At 29.6% G+C, this 21,672-nt stretch overlaps 20 non-coding genes across 20 annotated transcripts; all 20 read right to left on the bottom strand.

Moving 5' to 3' along the window:
* Positions 1-1,034: 1,034 nt before the first annotated feature.
* On the bottom strand, positions 1,035-1,106 carry TRNAE-UUC. Its single transcript has one exon. It is a non-coding gene; the product is annotated as a tRNA-Glu (tRNA).
* A 92-nt stretch (positions 1,107-1,198) lies between these two features.
* On the bottom strand, positions 1,199-1,271 carry TRNAF-GAA. Its single transcript has one exon. It is a non-coding gene; the product is annotated as a tRNA-Phe (tRNA).
* Positions 1,272-2,478: 1,207 nt separating this feature from the next.
* Positions 2,479-2,550, bottom strand: TRNAE-UUC. Its single transcript has one exon. It is a non-coding gene; the product is annotated as a tRNA-Glu (tRNA).
* Positions 2,551-2,642: 92 nt separating this feature from the next.
* On the bottom strand, positions 2,643-2,715 carry TRNAF-GAA. Its single transcript has one exon. It is a non-coding gene; the product is annotated as a tRNA-Phe (tRNA).
* Positions 2,716-3,826: 1,111 nt separating this feature from the next.
* Positions 3,827-3,898, bottom strand: TRNAE-UUC. The gene has a single exon. It is a non-coding gene; the product is annotated as a tRNA-Glu (tRNA).
* Positions 3,899-5,259: 1,361 nt separating this feature from the next.
* On the bottom strand, positions 5,260-5,331 carry TRNAE-UUC. The gene has a single exon. It is a non-coding gene; the product is annotated as a tRNA-Glu (tRNA).
* A 91-nt stretch (positions 5,332-5,422) lies between these two features.
* Positions 5,423-5,495, bottom strand: TRNAF-GAA. The gene has a single exon. It is a non-coding gene; the product is annotated as a tRNA-Phe (tRNA).
* Positions 5,496-6,605: 1,110 nt separating this feature from the next.
* TRNAE-UUC lies at positions 6,606-6,677 on the bottom strand. Its single transcript has one exon. It is a non-coding gene; the product is annotated as a tRNA-Glu (tRNA).
* Positions 6,678-6,769: 92 nt separating this feature from the next.
* Positions 6,770-6,842, bottom strand: TRNAF-GAA. The gene has a single exon. It is a non-coding gene; the product is annotated as a tRNA-Phe (tRNA).
* Positions 6,843-8,044: 1,202 nt separating this feature from the next.
* On the bottom strand, positions 8,045-8,116 carry TRNAE-UUC. The gene has a single exon. It is a non-coding gene; the product is annotated as a tRNA-Glu (tRNA).
* Positions 8,117-9,291: 1,175 nt separating this feature from the next.
* Positions 9,292-9,363, bottom strand: TRNAE-UUC. The gene has a single exon. It is a non-coding gene; the product is annotated as a tRNA-Glu (tRNA).
* Positions 9,364-9,455: 92 nt separating this feature from the next.
* On the bottom strand, positions 9,456-9,528 carry TRNAF-GAA. Its single transcript has one exon. It is a non-coding gene; the product is annotated as a tRNA-Phe (tRNA).
* Positions 9,529-10,737: 1,209 nt separating this feature from the next.
* TRNAE-UUC lies at positions 10,738-10,809 on the bottom strand. Its single transcript has one exon. It is a non-coding gene; the product is annotated as a tRNA-Glu (tRNA).
* Positions 10,810-12,186: 1,377 nt separating this feature from the next.
* On the bottom strand, positions 12,187-12,259 carry TRNAF-GAA. The gene has a single exon. It is a non-coding gene; the product is annotated as a tRNA-Phe (tRNA).
* Positions 12,260-14,757: 2,498 nt separating this feature from the next.
* TRNAF-GAA lies at positions 14,758-14,830 on the bottom strand. The gene has a single exon. It is a non-coding gene; the product is annotated as a tRNA-Phe (tRNA).
* Positions 14,831-15,936: 1,106 nt separating this feature from the next.
* TRNAE-UUC lies at positions 15,937-16,008 on the bottom strand. The gene has a single exon. It is a non-coding gene; the product is annotated as a tRNA-Glu (tRNA).
* Positions 16,009-18,621: 2,613 nt separating this feature from the next.
* On the bottom strand, positions 18,622-18,693 carry TRNAE-UUC. The gene has a single exon. It is a non-coding gene; the product is annotated as a tRNA-Glu (tRNA).
* A 92-nt stretch (positions 18,694-18,785) lies between these two features.
* TRNAF-GAA lies at positions 18,786-18,858 on the bottom strand. The gene has a single exon. It is a non-coding gene; the product is annotated as a tRNA-Phe (tRNA).
* A 1,214-nt stretch (positions 18,859-20,072) lies between these two features.
* On the bottom strand, positions 20,073-20,145 carry TRNAF-GAA. Its single transcript has one exon. It is a non-coding gene; the product is annotated as a tRNA-Phe (tRNA).
* A 1,114-nt stretch (positions 20,146-21,259) lies between these two features.
* Positions 21,260-21,331, bottom strand: TRNAE-UUC. Its single transcript has one exon. It is a non-coding gene; the product is annotated as a tRNA-Glu (tRNA).
* Positions 21,332-21,672: the final 341 nt, after the last annotated feature.

Below are 21,672 nucleotides of genomic sequence, written 5' to 3'. Positions count from 1 at the left end.
CTTCGCATAGTCATTATTGCGTCTTCAAACTCTTGATTAAAAGTTAAAACATAGCCACGATGATTACGTTCATGAGAAACAAACCGATTCCATTACATTACACCAAACATCTCTTGTGCATGATTCAATTGTTGTCACAAGCCAAAGCCATTCATCTTTAATAACACCTCTATAATTGTTATAAAGTCTAATGTAAGCATAAAAACCTATGACATTTCCTTTCTTCATATCTATGTATCTAACTATAACTAAATGTTTTTATATTTGGAAAATTACCCGAGTATATATATTAATTACTAATTACTAAATTCTCAATTCTCTAGATCTCGATATTTTATTTATATTATACACTTAGATTGATATATTGTAATTGGAATTAAGTTTTATGTTATGTTTCGACATTGGTTTTTAATTATGTAGTGTTGTTTCTTTGTTCGGACTCATTATTGATTGAGGAATTTTAAATATGCATCGTTGACGTGTTGATTGGATTTTAAATTTTAAATTAATAAAAATTAATTAATTAATTAATTGCACTAAAAAACTTGAGAATGTTAATGTTCTCAAATTGACCGAACCAAACTAAACTACAATGTTAAATAGAATGGTTTCGTCTTTTCAAACCTAAAAAAATATAAATCAAATAGAGAAAAAAAAAAAAAATAACCCGAACTATAAATTGAAATTCCCACCCCTAATTGTAGGTTCTTTTAATAACTATTATTACAATGCCATTAAGTAAATTTTCAAGTTTATAGATATTATTCCATGTTCTTTAAATTACAATTGCTAGTTGATTAAGTCACTATTGCAAGTCCTTTGAAAAAAAAAAGTCATATATTCTCGTCCGAAACGTTATTACAAGTTCATTAAATTAATATTGCATACTAATTAAGACACTATTGTAGGTACAGTAAGTCATCATAGGTCATGTATATTATTACTATATCACACATAAACCCGAGACCTCTAAACAAATACATTATACCACACTTTGCACTACAAATCTTCTCTAAATTCAAAGATAGGAAAGCTTCCGTTGCCGGGAATTGAACCCGGGTCTCCTGGGTGAAAGCCAGATATCCTAACCGCTGGACGACAACGGAACGCTTCCATGGATCATCTGTTGAAAATCATCTATTGAAAATTATTAACTTATAATTGTATGGTTTACATTTTAAAAGCATCAAAACTAAGTTGCGGTGAACATGGATCGAACACGTGACCTTCAGATCTTCAGTCTACCGCTCTTCCAACTGAGCTATCCCCGCATATCATAGAAACTTTACATTCTTAATAAACGAACTTTTGGCTTTTTCTAACCATAAGTTATTATGTTCCACACATTGCTTCGCATAGTCATTATTGCGTCTTCAAACTCTGATTAAAAGTTTAAACATAGCCACGATGAATACGTTCATGAGAAACAAACCGATTTCATTACACTACACCAAACATCTCTTGTGCATGATTCAATCGTTGCCACAAGTCAAAGCCAATCACCTTTAATAACACCTCTATAATTGTTATAAAGTCTAATGTAAGCATAAAAAACTATGACATTTCCTTTGTTCATATCTATGTATCTAACTATAACAAAATGTTTTTATATTTGGAAAATTACCCGAGTATATATATTAATTACTAATTACTAAATTCTCAATTCTCTAGATCCCGATATTTTATTTATATTATACACTTAGATTGGTATATTGTAATTGGAATTAAGTTTTATGTTATGTTTGGACATTGAATTTTTAATTATGTAGTGTTGTTTCTTTGTTCGGACTCATTATTGATTGAGGAATTTTAAATATGCATCGTTGACGTGTTGATTGTATTTTAAATTTTAAATTAATAAAAATTAATTAATTAATTAATTGCGCTAAAAAACTAGAGAATGTTAATGTTCTCAAATTGACCGAACCAAACTAAACTACAATGTTAAATAGAATGGTTTCGTCTTTTCAAAACAAAAAATATATAAATGAAACAGAGAAAAAAAAAAAAAAAAGGAACCCGAACTATAAATTGAAATTCCCACCCCTAATTGTAGGTTATTTTAATTACTATTATTACAATGCCATTAAGTAAATTTACAAGTTTATATAGATATTATTCCATGTTCTTTAAATTACTATTGCTAGTTGATTAAGTCACTATTGCAAGTCCTTTGAAAAAATAAAAGTCATATATTCTCGTCCGAAACGTTATTACAAGTTCATTAAATTAATATTGCATACTCATTAAGACACTATTGTAGGTACAGTAAGTCATCATAGGTCATGTATATTATTACTATATCACAGTTCATTAAATTAATATTGCATACTCATTAAGACACTATTGTAGGTACAGTAATTCATCATAGGTCATGTATATTATTACTATATCACACATAAACCCGAGACCTCTAAACAAATACATTACACCATACTTTGCACCACAAATCTTCTCTAAATTTAAAGATAGGAAATCTTCCGTTGCCGGGAATTGAACCCGGGTCTCCTGAGTGAAAGCCAGATATCCTAACCGCAGGACGACAACGGAACACTTCCATGGATCATCTGTTGAAAATCATCTATTGAAAATTATAAACTTATAATTGTATGGTTTACATTTTAAAAGCATCAAAACTAAGTTGCAGTGAACGTGGATCGAACACGTGACCTTCAGATCTTCAGTCTGACGCTCTCCCAACTGCGTTATCCCCGCATCTCATAGAAACTTACATTCTTAATAAACGAACTTTTAGCTTTTTCTAACCATAAGTTATTAAGTTTTACATATTGCTTCGCATAGTCATTATTGCGTCTTCAAACTCTTGATTAAAAGTTAAAACATAGCCACGATGATTACGTTCATGAGAAACAAACCGATTCCATTACATTACACCAAACATCTCTTGTGCATGATTCAATTGTTGTCACAAGCCAAAGCCATTCATCTTTAATAACACCTCTATAATTGTTATAAAGTCTAATGTAAGCATAAAAACCTATGACATTTCCTTTCTTCATATCTATGTATCTAACTATAACTAAATGTTTTTATATTTGGAAAATTACCCGAGTATATATATTAATTACTAATTACTAAATTCTCAATTCTCTAGATCTCGATATTTTATTTATATTATACACTTAGATTGATATATTGTAATTGGAATTAAGTTTTATGTTATGTTTCGACATTGGTTTTTAATTATGTAGTGTTGTTTCTTTGTTCGGACTCATTATTGATTGAGGAATTTTAAATATGCATCGTTGACGTGTTGATTGGATTTTAAATTTTAAATTAATAAAAATTAATTAATTAATTAATTGCACTAAAAAACTTGAGAATGTTAATGTTCTCAAATTGACCGAACCAAACTAAACTACAATGTTAAATAGAATGGTTTCGTCTTTTCAAAACTAAAAAAATATAAATCAAATAGAGAAAAAAAAAAAAAAAAATAACCCGAACTATAAATTGAAATTCCCACCCCTAATTGTAGGTTCTTTTAATAACTATTATTACAATGCCATTAAGTAAATTTACAAGTTTATAGATATTATTCCATGTTCTTTAAATTACAATTGCTAGTTGATTAAGTCACTATTGCAAGTCCTTTGAAAAAAGTCATATATTCTCGTCCGAAACGTTATTACATGTTCATTAAATTAATATTGCATACTCATTAAGACACTATTGTAGGTACAGTAAGTCATCATAGGTCATGTATATTATTACTATATCACACATAAACCCGAGACCTCTAAACAAATACATTATACCACACTTTGCACTACAAATCTTCTCTAAATTCAAAGATTAGGAAATCTTCCGTTGCCGGGAATTGAACCCGGGTCTCCTGGGTGAAAGCCAGATATCCTAACCGCTGGACGACAACGGAACGCTTCCATGGATCATCTGTTGAAAATCATCTATTGAAAATTATTAACTTATAATTGTATGGTTTACATTTTAAAAGCATCAAAACTAAGTTGCGGTGAACATGGATTGACCACGTGACCTTCAGATCTTCAGTCTACCGCTCTTCCAACTGAGCTATCCCCGCATATCATAGAAACTTTACATTCTTAATAAACGAACTTTTGGCTTTTTCTAACCATAAGTTATTATGTTCCACACATTGCTTCGCATAGTCATTATTGCGTCTTCAAACTCTGATTAAAAGTTAAAACATAGCCACGATGAATACGTTCATGAGAAACAAACCGATTTCATTACACTACACCAAACATCTCTTGTGCATGATTCAATCGTTGCCACAAGTCAAAGCCAATCACCTTTAATAACACCTCTATAATTGTTATAAAGTCTAATGTAAGCATAAAAAACTATGACATTTCCTTTGTTCATATCTATGTATCTAACTATAACAAAATGTTTTTATATTTGGAAAATTACCCGAGTATATATATTAATTACTAATTACTAAATTCTCAATTCTCTAGATCCCGATATTTTATTTATATTATACACTTAGATTGGTATATTGTAATTGGAATTAAGTTTTATGTTATGTTTGGACATTGAATTTTTAATTATGTAGTGTTGTTTCTTTGTTCGGACTCATTATTGATTGAGGAATTTTAAATATGCATCGTTGACGTGTTGATTGTATTTTAAATTTTAAATTAATAAAAATTAATTAATTAATTAATTGCGCTAAAAAACTAGAGAATGTTAATGTTCTCAAATTGACCGAACCAAACTAAACTACAATGTTAAATAGAATGGTTTCGTCTTTTCAAAACAAAAAATATATAAATGAAACAGAGAAAAAAAAAAAAAAAAGGAACCCGAACTATAAATTGAAATTCCCACCCTAATTGTAGGTTATTTTAATTACTATTATTACAATGCATTAAGTAAATTTACAAGTTTATATAGATATTATTCCATGTTCTTTAAATTACTATTGCTAGTGATTAAGTCACTATTGCAAGTCCTTTGAAAAAAAAAGTCATATATTCTCGTCCGAAACGTTATTACAAGTTCATTAAATTAATATTGCATACTCATTAAGACACTATTGTAGGTACATAAGTCATCATAGGTCATGTATATTATTACTATATCACAGTTCATTAAATTAATATTCATACTCATTAAGACACTATTGTAGTACAGTAATTCATCATAGTCATGTATTATTACTATATCACACATAAACCCGAGACCTCTAAACAAATACATTACACCATACTTTGCACCACAAATCTTCTCTAAATTCAAAGATAGGAAATCTTCCGTTGCCGGGAATTGAACCCGGGTCTCCTGAGTGAAAGCCAGATATCCTAACCGCAGGACGACAACGGAACACTTCCATGGATCATCTGTTGAAAATCATCTATTGAAATTATTAACTTATAATTGTATGGTTTACATTTTAAAAGCATCAAAACTAAGTTGCGGTGAACGTGGATCGAACACGTGACCTTCAGATCTTCAGTCTGACGCTCTCCCAACTGCGTTATCCCCGCATCTCATAGAAACTTTACATTCTTAATAAACGAACTTTTAGCTTTTTCTAACCATAAGTTATTATGTTTTACATATTGCTTCGCATAGTCATTATTGCGTCTTCAAACTCTGATTAAAAGTTAAAACATAGCCACGATGATTACGTTCATGAGAAACAAAACCGATTTCATTACATTACACCAAACATCTCTTGTGCATGATTCAATTGTTGTCTCAAGCCAAAGCCATTCATCTTTAATAACACCTCTATAATTGTTATAAAGTCTAATGTAAGCATAAAAACCTATGACATTTCCTTTCTTCATATCTATGTATCTAACTATAACTAAATGTTTTTATATTTGGAAAATTACCCGAGTATATATATTAATTACTAATTACTAAATTCTCAATTCTCTAGATCTCGATATTTTATTTATATTATACACTTAGATTGGTATATTGTAATTGGAATTAAGTTTTATGTTATGTTTGGACATTGGATTTTTAATTATGTAGTGTTGTTTCTTTGTTCGGAGTCATTATTGATTGAGGAATTTTAAATATGCATCGTTGACGTGTTGATTGGATTTTAAATTTTAAATTAATAAAAATTAATTAATTAATTAATTGCACTAAAAAACTTGAGAATGTTAATGTTCTCAAATTGACCGAACCAAACTAAACTACAATGTTAAATAGAATGGTTTTGTCTTTTCAAAACTAAAAAAATATAAATAAAATAGAGAAAAAAAAAAAACCCGAACTATAAATTGAAATTCCCACCCCTAATTGTAGGTTCTTTTAATAACTATTATTACAATGCCATTAAGTAAATTTACAAGTTTATAAAGATATTATTCCATGTTCTTTAAATTACAATTGCTAGTTGATTAAGTCACTATTGCAAGTCCTTTGAAAAAAAAAAGTCATATATTCTCGTCCGAAACGTTATTACAAGTTCATTAAATTAATATTGCATACTCATTAAGACACTATTGTAGGTACAGTAAGTCATCATAGGTCATGTATATTATTACTATATCACACATAAACCCGAGACCTCTAAACAAATACATTATACCACACATTGCACTACAAATCTTCTTTAAACTCAAAGATAGGAAAGCTTCCGTTGCCGGGAATTGAACCCGGGTCTCCTGGGTGAAAGCCAGATATCCTAACCGCTGGACGACAACGGAACACTTCCATGGATCATCTGTTGAAAATCATCTATTGAAAATTATTAACTTATAATTGTATGGTTTACATTTTAAAAGCATCAAAACTAAGTTGCGGTGAACATGGATCGAACACGTGACCTTCAGATCTTCAGTCTACCGCTCTCCCAACTGAGCTATCCCCGCATCTCATAAAAACTTTACATTCTTAATAAACGAACTTTTAGCTTTTTCTAACCATAAGTTATTATGTTCCACACATTGCTTCGCATAGTCATTATTGCGTCTTCAAACTCTGATTAAAAGTTAAAACATAGCCACGATGATTACGTTCATGAGAAACAAACCGATTTCATTACACTACACCAAACATCTCTTGTGCATGATTCAATCGTTGCCACAAGCCAAAGCCAATCACCTTTAATAACACCTCTATAATTGTTATAAAGTCTAATGTAAGCATAAAAAACTATGACATTTCCTTTGTTCATATCTATGTATCTAACTATAACAAAAATTTTTTATATTTGGAAAATTACCCGAGTATATATATTAATTACTAATTACTAAATTCTCAATTCTCTAGATCCCGATATTTTATTTATATTATACACTTAGATTGGTATATTGTAATTGGAATTAAGTTTTATGTTATGTTTGGACATTGAATTTTTAATTATGTAGTGTTGTTTCTTTGTTCGGACTCATTATTGATTGAGGAATTTTAAATATGCATCGTTGACGTGTTGATTGTATTTTAAATTTTAAATTAATAAAAATTAATTAATTAATTAATTGCGCTAAAAAACTAGAGAATGTTAATGTTCTCAAATTGACCGAACCAAACAAAACTACAATGTTAAATAGAATGGTTTCGTCTTTTCAAAACAAAATATATATAAATGAAACAGAGAAAAAAAAAAAAGAACCCGAACTATAAATTGAAATTCCCACCCCTAATTGTAGGTTATTTTAATTACTATTATTACAATGCCATTAAGTAAATTTACAAGTTTATATAGATATTATTCCATGTTCTTTAAATTAGTATTGCTAGTTGATTAAGTCACTATGGCAAGTCCTTTGAAAAAATAAAAGTCATATATTCTCGTCCGAAACGTTATTACAAGTTCATTAAATTAATATTGCATACTCATTAAGACACTATTGTAGGTACAGTAAGTCATCATAGGTCATGTATATTATTACTATATCACAGTTCATTAAATTAATATTGCATACTTATTAAGACACTATTATAGGTACAGTAATTCATCATAGGTCATGTATATTATTACTATATCACACATAAACCCGAGACCTCTAAACAATTACAATACACCATACTTTGCACCACAAATCTTCTCTAAATTCAAAGATAGGAAATCTTCCGTTGCCGGGAATTGAACCCGGGTCTCCTGGGTGAAAGCCAGATATCCTAACCGCTGGACGACAACGGAACGCTTCCATGGATCATCTGTTGAAAATCATCTATTGAAAATTATTAACTTATAATTGTCTCTCCCAACTGAGCTATCCCCGCATCTCATAGAAACTTTACATTCTTAATAAACGAACTTTTAGCTTTTTCTAACCATAAGTTATTATGTTTTACATATTGCTTCGCATAGTCATTATTGCGTCTTCAAACTCTTGATTAAAAGTTAAAACATAGCCACGATGATTACGTTCATGAGAAACAAACCGATTTCATTACACTACACCAAACATCTCTTGTGCATGATTCAATTGTTGTCACAAGCCAAAGCCATTCATCTTTATAACACCTCTGATCTTTAATTATTATAAAGTCTAATGTAAGCATAAAAAATTTATGACATTTCCTTTGTTCATATCAATGTATCTAACTATAACTAAATGTTTTTATATTTGGAAAATTACCCGAGTATATATATTAATTACTAATTACTAAATTCTCAATTCTCTAGATCCCGATATTTTATTTCTATTATACACTTAGATTGGTATATTGTAATTTGAATTAAGTTTTATGTTATGTTTGGACATTGGATTTTTAATTACGTAGTGTTGCCTTGTTGTTCGGACTCATTATTGATTGAGGAATTTTAAATATGCATCGTTGACATGTTGATTGGATTTTAAATTTTAAATTAATAAAAATAAATTAATTAATTAATTGCACTAAAAAACTTGAGAATGTTAATGTTCTCAAATTGACCGAACCAAACTAAACTACAGTGTTAAATAGAATGGTTTTGTATTTTCAATACTAAAAAAATATAAATCAGACTAAGAAAAAAAAAGAACCCGAACTGCAAATTGAAATTCGCACCCCAAATTGTAGGTTCTTTTAATAACTATTATTACAATGCCATTAAGTAAATTTACAAGTTTATAAAGATATTATTCCATGTTCTTTAAATTACTATTGCTAGTTGATTAAGTCACTATTGCAAGTCCTTTGAAAAAAAAAGTAATATATTCTCGTCCGAAACGTTATTACAAGTTCATTAAAACACTATTGTAGGAACAGTAATTCATCATAGGTCATGTACATTATTACTATATCACACATAAACCCGAGACCTTTGAACAAATACATTACACCATACTTTGCACTACAAATCTTCTCTAAATTCAAAGATAGGAAAGCTTCCGTTGCCGGGAATTGAACCCGGGTCTCCTGGGTGAAAGCCTGATATCCTAACCGCTGGACGACAACGGAACGCTTCCATGGATCATCTGTTGAAAATCATCTATTAAAAATTATTAACTTATAATTGTATGGTTTACATTTTAAAAGCATCAAAACTAAGTTGCGGTGAACGTGGATCGAACACATGACCTTCAGATCTTCAGTCTGACGCTCTCCCAACTGAGCTATCCCCGCATCTCATAAAAACTTAACATTCTTAATAAACGAACTTTTAGCTTTTTCTAACCATAAGTTATTATGTTTTACATATTGCTTCGCATAGTCATTATTGCGCCTTCAAACTCTTGATTAAAAGTTAAAACATAGCCACGATGATTACGTTCATGAGAAACAAACCGATTTCATTACACTACACCAAACATCTCTTGTGCATGATTCAATTGTTGTCACAAGCCAAAGCCATTCATCTTTAATAACACCTCTGATCTTTAATTGTTAAAAAATCTAATGTAAGCATAAAAAACTATGACATTTCCTTTGTTCATATCTATGTATCTTACTATAACAAAATGCTTTTATATTTGGAAAATTACCCGAGTATATATATTAATTACTAATTACTAAATTCTCAATTCTCTAGATCCCGATATTTTATTTATATATTGTACACTTAGATTGGTATATTGTAATTGGAATTAAGTTTTATGTTATGTTTGGACATTGGATTTTTAATTATGTAGTGTTGTTTCTTTGTTCGGACTCATTATTGATTGAGGAATTTTAAATATGCATCGTTGACGTGTTGATTGGATTTTAAATTTTAAATTAATAAAAATTAATTAATTAATTGCGCTAAAAAACTAGAGAATGTTAATGTTCTCAAATTGACCGAACCAAACTAAACTACAATGTTAAATAGAATGGTTTCGTCTTTTCAAAACTAAAAAAATATAAATGAAACATAGAAAAAAAAAAAAAAAAAAAGAACCCGAACTATAAATTTAAATTCCCACCCCTAATTGTAGGTTATTTTAATTACTATTATTACAATGCCATTAAGTAAATTTACAAGTTTATATAGATATTATTCCATGTTCTTTAAATTACTATTGCTAGTGGATTAAGTCACTATTGCAAGTCCTTTGAAAAAAAAAAAAGTCATATATTCTCGTCCGAAACGTTATTACAAGTTCATTAAATTAATATTGCATACTCACTAAGACAATATTGTAGGTACAGTAAGTCATCATAGGTCATGTATATTATTGCTATCTCACAGTCCATTAAATTAATATTGCATACTCCACACTATTGTAGGTACAGTAAGTCATCATACGTCATGTATATTATTACTATATCACACATAAACCCGAGACCTCTAAACAAATACATTACACCATACTTTGCACTACAAATCTTCTCCAAATTCAAAGATAGTAAATCTTCCATTGCCGGGAATTGAACCCGGGTCTCCTGGGTGAAAGCCAGATATCCTAACCGCTGGACGACAACGGAACTCTTCCATGGATCATCTGTTGAAAATTATCTATTGAAAATTATGAACTTATAATTGTATGGTTTACATTTTAAAGCATCAAAACTAAATTGCGGTGAACGTGGATCAAACACATGACCTTCAGATCTTCAGCCTGACTCTCTCCCAACTGAACTATCCCCGCATCTCATAGAAACTTTACAATCTTAATAAACGAACTTTTAGCTTTTTCTAACCATAAGTTATTATGTTCCACATATTGCTTCGCATAGTCATTATTGCGTCTTCAAACTCTGATTAAAAGTTAAAACATAGCCACGATGATTACGTTCATGAGAAACAAACCGATTTCATTACACTACACCAAACATCTCTTGTGCATGATTCAATCGTTGCCACAAGCCAAAGCCAATCACCTTTAATAACACCTCTATAATTGTTATAAAGTCTAATGTAAGCATAAAAAACTATGACATTTCCTTTGTTCATATCTATGTATCTAACTATAACAAAATGTTTTTATATTTGGAAAATTACCCGAGTATATATATTAATTACTAATTACTAAATTCTCAATTCTCTAGATCCCGATATTTTATTTATATTATACACTTAGATTGGTATATTGTAATTGGAATTAAGTTTTATGTTATGTTTGGACATTGGATTTTTAATTATGTAGTGTTGTTTCTTTGTTCGGACTCATTATTGATGGAGGAATTTTAAATATGCATCGTTGACGTGTTGATTGGATTTTAAATTTTAAATTAATAAAAATTAATTTATTAATTAATTGCGCTAAAAAACTAGAGAATGTTAATGTTCTCAAATTGACCGAACCAAACTAAACTACAATGTTAAATAGAATGGTTTCGTCTTTTCAAAACTAAAAAAATATAAATCAAACTAAGAAAAAAAAAAGAACCCGAACTATAAATTGAAATTCCCAACCCTAATTGTAGGTTCTTTTAATTACTATTGTTACAATGCGATTAAGTAAATTTACAAGTTTATAAAGATATTATAAAAAAGTCATATATTCTCGTCCGAAACGTTATTACAAGTTCATTAAATTAATAGTGCATACTCGTTAAGACACTGTTGTAGGTACAATAATTCATCATAGGTCATGTATATTATTACTATATCACACATAAACCCGAGACCTCTAAACAAATACATTACACCATACTTTGCACCACAAATCTTCTCTAAATTCAAAGATAGGAAATCTTCCGTTGTCGAGAATTGAACCCTGGTCTCCTGAGTGAAAGCCAGATATCCTAACCGCAGGACGACAACGGAACACTTCCATGGATCATCTATTGAAAATCATCTATTGAAAATTATTAACTTATAATTGTATGGTTTACATTTTAAAAGCATCAAAACTAAGTTGCGGTGAACGTGGATCGAACACGTGACCTTCAGATCTTCAGTCTGACGCTCTCCCAACTGCGTTATCCCCGCATCTCATAGAAACTTTACAATCTTAATAAACGAACTTTTAGCTTTTTCTAACCATAAGTTATTATGTTCCACATATTGCTTCGCATAGTCATTATTGCGTCTTCAAACTCTGATTAAAAGTTAAAACATAGCCACGATGATTACGTTCATGAGAAACAAACCGATTTCATTACACTACACCAAACATCTCTTGTGCATGATTCAATCGTTGCCACAAGCCAAAGCCAATCACCTTTAATAACACCTCTATAATTGTTATAAAGTCTAATGTAAGCATAAAAAACTATGACATTTCCTTTGTTCATATCTATGTATCTAACTATAACAAAATGTTTTTATATTTGGAAAATTACCCGAGTATATATATTAATTACTAATTACTAAATTCTCAATTCTCTAGATCCCGATATTTTATTTATATTATACACTTAGATTGGTATATTGTAATTGGAATTAAGTTTTATGTTATGTTTGGACATTGGATTTTTAATTATGTAGTGTTGTTTCTTTGTTCGGACTCATTATTGATGGAGGAATTTTAAATATGCATCGTTGACGTGTTGATTGGATTTTAAATTTTAAATTAATAAAAATTAATTTATTAATTAATTGCGCTAAAAAACTAGAGAATGTTAATGTTCTCAAATTGACCGAACCAAACTAAACTACAATGTTAAATAGAATGGTTTCGTCTTTTCAAAACTAAAAAAATATAAATCAAACTAAGAAAAAAAAAAGAACCCGAACTATAAATTGAAATTCCCAACCCTAATTGTAGGTTCTTTTAATTACTATTGTTACAATGCGATTAAGTAAATTTACAAGTTTATAAAGATATTATAAAAAAGTCATATATTCTCGTCCGAAACGTTATTACAAGTTCATTAAATTAATATTGCATACTCGTTTAGACACTGTTGTAGGTACAATAATTCATCATAGGTCATGTATATTATTACTATATCACACATAAACCCGAGACCTCTAAACAAATACATTACACCATACTTTGCACCACAAATCTTCTCTAAATTCAAAGATAGGAAATCTTCCGTTGCCGGGAATTGAACCCTGGTCTCCTAAGTGAAAGCTAGATATCCTAACCGCAGGACGACAACGGAACACTTCCATGGATCATCTGTTGAAAATTATCTATTGAAAATTATGAACTTATAATTGTATGGTTTACATTTTAAAGCATCAAAACTAAATTGCGGTGAACGTGGATCAAACACATGACCTTCAGATCTTCAGCCTGACTCTCTCCCAACTGAACTATCCCCGCATCTCATAGAAACTTTACATTCTTTATAAACGAACTTTTAGCTTTTTCTAACCATAAGTTATTATGTTCCACATATTGCTTCGCATAGTCATTATTGCGTCTTCAAACTCTGATTAAAAGTTAAAACATAGCCACGATGATTACGTTCATGAGAAACAAACCGATTTCATTACACTACACCAAACATCTCTTGTGCATGATTCAATCGTTGCCACAAGCCAAAGCCAATCACCTTTAATAACACCTCTATAATTGTTATAAAGTCTAATGTAAGCATAAAAAACTATGACATTTCCTTTGTTCATATCTATGTATCTAACTATAACAAAATGTTTTTATATTTGGAAAATTACCCGAGTATATATATTAATTACTAATTACTAAATTCTCAATTCTCTAGATCCCGATATTTTATTTATATTATACACTTAGATTGGTATATTGTAATTGGAATTAAGTTTTATGTTATGTTTGGACATTGGATTTTTAATTATGTAGTGTTGTTTCTTTGTTCGGACTCATTATTGATGGAGGAATTTTAAATATGCATCGTTGACGTGTTGATTGGATTTTAAATTTTAAATTAATAAAAATTAATTTATTAATTAATTGCGCTAAAAAACTAGAGAATGTTAATGTTCTCAAATTGACCGAACCAAACTAAACTACAATGTTAAATAGAATGGTTTCGTCTTTTCAAAACTAAAAAAATATAAATCAAACTAAGAAAAAAAAAAGAACCCGAACTATAAATTGAAATTCCCAACCCTAATTGTAGGTTCTTTTAATTACTATTGTTACAATGCGATTAAGTAAATTTACAAGTTTATAAAGATATTATAAAAAAGTCATATATTCTCGTCCGAAACGTTATTACAAGTTCATTAAATTAATAGTGCATACTCGTTAAGACACTGTTGTAGGTACAATAATTCATCATAGGTCATGTATATTATTACTATATCACACATAAACCCGAGACCTCTAAACAAATACATTACACCATACTTTGCACCACAAATCTTCTCTAAATTCAAAGATAGGAAATCTTCCGTTGTCGAGAATTGAACCCTGGTCTCCTGAGTGAAAGCCAGATATCCTAACCGCAGGACGACAACGGAACACTTCCATGGATCATCTATTGAAAATCATCTATTGAAAATTATTAACTTATAATTGTATGGTTTACATTTTAAAAGCATCAAAACTAAGTTGCGGTGAACGTGGATCGAACACGTGACCTTCAGATCTTCAGTCTGACGCTCTCCCAACTGCGTTATCCCCGCATCTCATAGAAACTTTACATTCTTAATAAACGAACTTTTAGCTTTTTCTAACCATAAGTTATTATGTTTTACATATTGCTTCGCATAGTCATTATTGCGTCTTCAAACTCTGATTAAAAGTTAAAACATAGCCACGATGATTACGTTCATGAGAAACAAACCGATTTCATTACATTACACCAAACATCTCTTGTGCATGATTCAATTGTTGTCTCAAGCCAAAGCCATTCATCTTTAATAACACCTCTATAATTGTTATAAAGTCTAATGTAAGCATAAAAAACTATGACATTTCCTTTCTTCATATCTATGTATCTAACTATAACTAAATGTTTTTATATTTGGAAAATTACCCGAGTATATATATAATTACTAATTACTAAATTCTCAATTCTCTAGATCTCGATATTTTATTTATATTATACACTTAGATTGGTATATTGTAATTGGAATTAAGTTTTATGTTATGTTTGGACAATGGATTTTTAATTATGTAGTGTTGTTTCTTTGTTCGGAGTCATTATTGATTGAGGAATTTTAAATATGCATCGTTGACGTGTTGATTGGATTTTAAATTTTAAATTAATAAAAATTAATTAATTAATTAATTGCACTAAAAAACTTGAGAATGTTAATGTTCTCAAATTGACCGAACCAAACTAAACTACAATGTTAAATAGAATGGTTTCGTCTTTTCAAAACTAAAAAAATATAAATCAAATAGAAAAAAAAAAAAAAAAAAAACCCGAACTATAAATTGAAATTCCCACCCCTAATTGTAGGTTCTTTTAATAACTATTATTACAATGCCATTAAGTAAATTTACAAGTTTATAAAGATATTATTCCATGTTCTTTAAATTACAATTCCTAGTTGATTAAGTCACTATTGCAAGTCCTTTGAAAAAAAAAAAGTCATATATTCTCGTCCTTACAAGTTCATTAAATTAATATTGCATACTCATTAAGACACTATTGTAGGTACAGTAAGTCATCATAGGTCATGTATATTATTACTATATCACACATAAACCCGAGACCTCTAAACAAATACATTATACCACACTTTGCACTACAAATCTTCTTTAAATTCAAAGATAGGAAAGCTTCCGTTGCCGGGAATTGAACCCGGGTCTCCTGGGTGAAAGCCAGATATCCTAACCGCTGGACGACAACGGAACGCTTCCATGGATCATCTGTTGAAAATCTTCTATTGAAAATTATTAACTTATAATTGTATGATTTACATTTTAAAAGCATCAAAACTAAGTTGCGGTGAACATTGATCGAACACGTGACCTTCAGATCTTCAGTCTACCGCTCTCCCAACTGAGCTATCCCCGCATCTCATAAAAACTTTACATTCTTAATAAACGAACTTTTAGCTTTGTCTAACCATAAGTTATTATGTTCCACACATTGCTTCGCATAGTCATTATTGCGTCTTCAAACTCTGATTATAAGTTAAAACATAGCCACGATGATTACGTTCATGAGAAACAAACCGATTTCATTACACTACACCAAACATCTCTTGTGCATGATTCAATCGTTGCCACAAGCCAAAGCCAATCACCTTTAATAACACCTCTATAATTGTTATAAAGTCTAATGTAAGCATAAAAAACTATGACATTTCCTTTGTTCATATCTATGTATCTAACTATAACAAAATTTTTTTATATTTGGAAAATTACCCGAGTATATATACTTATTACAAATTACTAAATTCTCAATTCTCTAGATCCCGATATTTTATTTCTATTATACACTTAGATTGGTATATTGTAATTTGAATTAAGTTTTATGTTATGTTTGGATATTGGATTTTTAATTATGTAGTGTTGTCTTGTTGTTCGGACTCATTATTTATTGGGGAATTTTAAATATGCATCATTGACATGTTGATTGGATTTTAAATTTTAAATTAATAAAAAATAATTAATTAATTAATGGCGCTAAAGAACTAGAGAATGTTTATGTTCACAAATTGACCGAACCAAACTAAACTACAATGTTAAATAGAATGGATTCGTCTTTTCAAAACTAAAAAAATATAAATCAAACAGAGAAAAAAAAAAAAAAAGAACCCGAACTATAAATTGAAATTCCCACCCCTAATTGTAGGTTCTTTTAATTACTATTGTTACAATGCCATTAAGTTAATTTACAAGTTTATAAAGATAATATTGCATGTTCTTTAAATTACTATTGCTAGTTGATTAAGTCACTAATGCATGTCCTTTGAAAAAAAAAGGTCAAATATTCTCGTTCGAAACGTTATTACAAGTTCATTAAATTAATATTGCATACTCATTAAGACACTATTATAGGTACAGTAATTCATCATAGGTCATGTATATTATTACTATATCACACATAAACCCGAGACCTCTAAACAAATACATTACACCATACTTTAGTACTACAAATCTTCTCTTGTCAGGAATTGAACCCGGGTCTCCTCGTTGAAAGCCAGATATCCTAACCGCTAGACGACAACGAAATGCTTCCATGGATCATCTGTTGAAAATCATCTAATGAAAATTATTAACTTATAATTGTATGGTTTACATTTTAAAGCATCAAAACTAAATTGCGGTGAACGTGGATCAAACACATGACCTTCAGATCTTCAGCCTGACTCTCTCCCAACTGAACTATCCCCGCATCTCATAGAAACTTTACATTCTTAATAAACGAACTTTTAGCTTTTTCTAACCATAAGTTATTATGTTCCACATATTGCTTCGCATAGTCATTATTGCGTCTTCAAACTCTGATTAAAAGTTAAAACATAGCCACGATGATTACGTTCATGAGAAACAAACCGATTTCATTACACTACACCAAACATCTCTTGTGCATGATTCAATTGTTGTCACAAGCCAAAGCCATTCATCTTTAATAACACCTCTGATCTTTAATTGTTATAAAGTCTAATGTAAGCATAAAAAACTATGACATTTCCTTTTTCATATCTATGTATCTAACTATAACTAAATGTTTTTATATTTGGAAAATTACCCGAGTATATATATTAATTACAAATTACTAAATTCTCAATTCTCTAGATCCCGATATTTTATTTCTATTATACACTTAGATTGGTATATTCTAATTTGAATTAAGTTTTATGTTATGTTTGGACATTGGATTTTGAATTATGTAGTGTTGTCTTGTTGTTCGGACTCATTATTGATTGAGGAATTTTAAATATGCATCGTTGACATGTTGATTGGATTTTAAATTTTAAATTAATAAAAATTAATTAATTAATTAATTGCACTAAAAAACTTGAGAATGTTAATGTTCTCAAATTGACCGAACCAAACTACACTACAATGTTAAATAGAATGGTTTCGTCTTTTCAAAACTAAAATAATATAAATCAAACTAAGAAAAAAAAAAAAGGACCCGAACTATAAATTGAAATTCCCACCCCTAATTGTAGGTTCTTTTAATAACTATTATTACAATGCCATTAAGTAAATTTACAAGTTTATAAAGATATTATTCCATGTTCTTTAAATTACTATTGCTAGTTGATTAAGTCACTATTGCAAGTCCTTTGAAAAAAAAAAAGTCATATATTCTCGTCCGAAACGTTATTACAAGTTCATTAAATTAAATTAATATTGCATGATCATTAAGACACTATTGTAGGAACAGTAATTCATCATAGGTCATGTATATTATTACTATATCACACATAAACCCGAGACCTCTAAACAAATACATTACACCATACTTTGCACTACAAATCTTCTCTAAATTCAAAGATAGGAAAGCTTTCGTTGCCGGGAATTGAACCCGGGTCTCCTGGGTGAAAGCCAAATATCCTAACCGCTGGACGACAATGGAACACTTCCATGGATCATCTGTTGAAAATCATCTATTAAAAATTATTAACTTATAATTGTATGGCTTAAATTTTAAAAGCATCAAAACTAAGTTGCGGTGAACGTGGATCGAACACGTGACCTTCAGATCTTCAGTCTGACGCTCTCCCAACTGAGCTATCCCCGCATCTTATAGGAACTTTACATTCTTAATAAACGAACTTTTAGCTTTTTCTAACCATAAGTTATTATGTTTTACATATTGCTTCGCATAGTCATTATTGCGTCTTCAAACTCTGATTAAAAGTTAAAACATAGCCACGATGATTACGTTCATGAGAAACAAACCGATTTCATTACACTACACCAAACATCTCTTGTGCATGATTCAATTGTTGTCACAAGCCAAAGCCATTTATCTTTAATAACACCTCTATAATTGTTATAAAGTCTAATGTAAGCATAAAAAACTATGACATTTCCTTTGTTCATATCTATGTATCTAACTATAACTAAATGTTTTTATATTTGGAAAATTACCCGAGTATATATATTAATTATTAATTACTAAATTCTCAATTCTCTAGATCCCGATATTTTATTTCTATTATACACTTAGATTGGTATATTGTAATTTGAATTAAGTTTTATGTTATGTTTGGACATTGGATTTTGAATTATGTAGTGTTCTCTTGTTGTTCGGACTCATTATTGATTGAGGAATTTTAAATATGCATCGTTGACATGTTGATTGGATTTTAAATTTTAAATTAATAAAAATTAATTAATTAATTAATTGCACTAAAAAACTTGAGAATGTTAATGTCCTCAAATTGACCGAACTAAACTAAACTACAATGTTAAATAGAATGGTTTCGTCTTTTCAAAACTAAAAGAATATAAATCATTCTAAGAAAAAAAAAGAACCCGAACTATAAATTGAAATTCCCACCCCTAATTGTAGGTTCTTTTAATTACTATTGTTACAATGCCATTAAGTAAATTTACAAGTTTATAAAGATATTATAAAAAAGTCATATATTCTCGTCCGAAACGTTTTTACAAGTTCATTAAATCAATATTGCATACTCATTAAGACACTATTGTAGGTACAGTAATTCAACATAGTTCATGTATATTATTACTATATCACACATAAACCCGAGACCTCTTAACAAATACATTACACCATACTTTGCACTACAAATCTTCTCTAAATTGATAGATTTTGAAAATCTTCTGTTGTCAGGAATTGAACCCGGGTTTCCTAGGTGAAAGCCAGATATCCTAACCGCTGGATGACAACGGAACGCTTGCATGGATCATCTGTTGAAAATCATCTATTGAAAATTATTAACTTATAATTGTATGGTTTACATTTTAAAACCATCAAAACTAAGTTGCGGTGAACGTGGATCGAACACGTGACCTTCAGATCTTCAGTCTAACGCTCTCCCAACTGAGCTATCCCCACATCTCATTGAAACTTTACATTATTAATAAACGAACTTTTAGCTTTTTCTAACCATAAGTTATTATGTTCCACATATTGCTTCGCATAGTCATTATTGCGTCTTCAAACTCTGATTAAAAGTTAAAACATAGCCACGATGATTACGTTCATGAGAAACAAACCGATTTCATTACACTACACCAAACATCTCTTGTGCATGATTCAATTGTTGCCACAAGCCACAGCCATTCATCTTTAATAACACCTCTGATCTTTAATTGTTATAAAGTCTAATGTAAGCATAAAAAACTATGACATTTCCTTTTTTCATATCTATGTATCTAACTATAACTAAATGTTTTTATATTTGGAAAATTACCCGAGTATATATATTAATTAATAATTACTAAATTCTCAATTCTCTAGATCACGATATTTTATTTCTATTATACACTTAGATTGGTATATTGTAATTTGAATTAAGTTTTATGTTATGTTTGGACATTGGATTTTTAATTATGTAGTGTTGTCTTGTTGTTCGGACTCATTATTGATTGAGGAATTTTAAATATGCATCGTTGACATGTTGATTGGATTTTAAATTTTAAATTAATAAAAATTAATTAATTAATTAATTGCACTAAAAAACTTGAGAATGTTAATGTTCTCAAATTGACCGAACCAAACTAAACTACAATGTTAAATAGAATGGTTTCGTCTTTTCATAACTAAAAAAATATAAATCAAACTAAGAAAAAAAAAAGGACCCGAACTATAAATTGAAATTCTCACCCCTAATTGTAGGTTCTTTTAATAACTATTATTACAATGCCATTAAGTAAATTTACAAGTTTATAAAGATATTATTCCATGTTTTTAAATTACTATTGCTAGTTGATTAAGTCACTATTGCAAGTCCTTTGAAAAAAAAAAGTCATGTATTCTCGTCCGAAACGTTATTACAAGTTCATTAAATTAATATTGCATAATCATTAAGACACTATTGTAGGAACAGTAATTCATCATAAGTCATGTATATTATTACTATATCACACATAAACCCGAGACCTCTAAACAAATACATTACACCATACTTTGCACTACAAATCTTCTCTAAATTCAAAGATAGGAAAGCTTCCGTTGCTGGGAATTGAACCCAAGTCTCCTGGGTGAAAGCCAGATATCCTAACTGCTGGACGACAACGGAACGCTTCCATGGATCATCTGTTGAAAATCATCTATTAAAAATTATTAACTTATAATTGTATGGTTTACATTTTAAAAGCATCAAAACTAAGTTGCGGTGAACGTGGATCGAACACGTGACATTCAGATATTCAGTCTGACGCTCTCGCAACTGAGCTACCCCCGCATCTCATATGAACTTTACATTCTTAATAAACGAACTTTTAGCTTTTTCTAACCATAAGTTATTATGTTTTACATATTGCTTCGCATAGTCATTATTGCGTCTTCAAACGCTGATTAAAAGTTAAAACATAGCCACGATGATTACGTTCATGAGAAACAAACCGATTTCATTACACT

This window comes from Ipomoea nil, unplaced genomic scaffold (assembly GCF_001879475.1).
Source record: "Ipomoea nil cultivar Tokyo-kokei standard unplaced genomic scaffold, Asagao_1.1 scaffold2144, whole genome shotgun sequence".
NCBI lineage: Eukaryota > Viridiplantae > Streptophyta > Magnoliopsida > Solanales > Convolvulaceae > Ipomoea > Ipomoea nil.
This window is presented reverse-complemented; position numbering and strand designations above follow the sequence as displayed.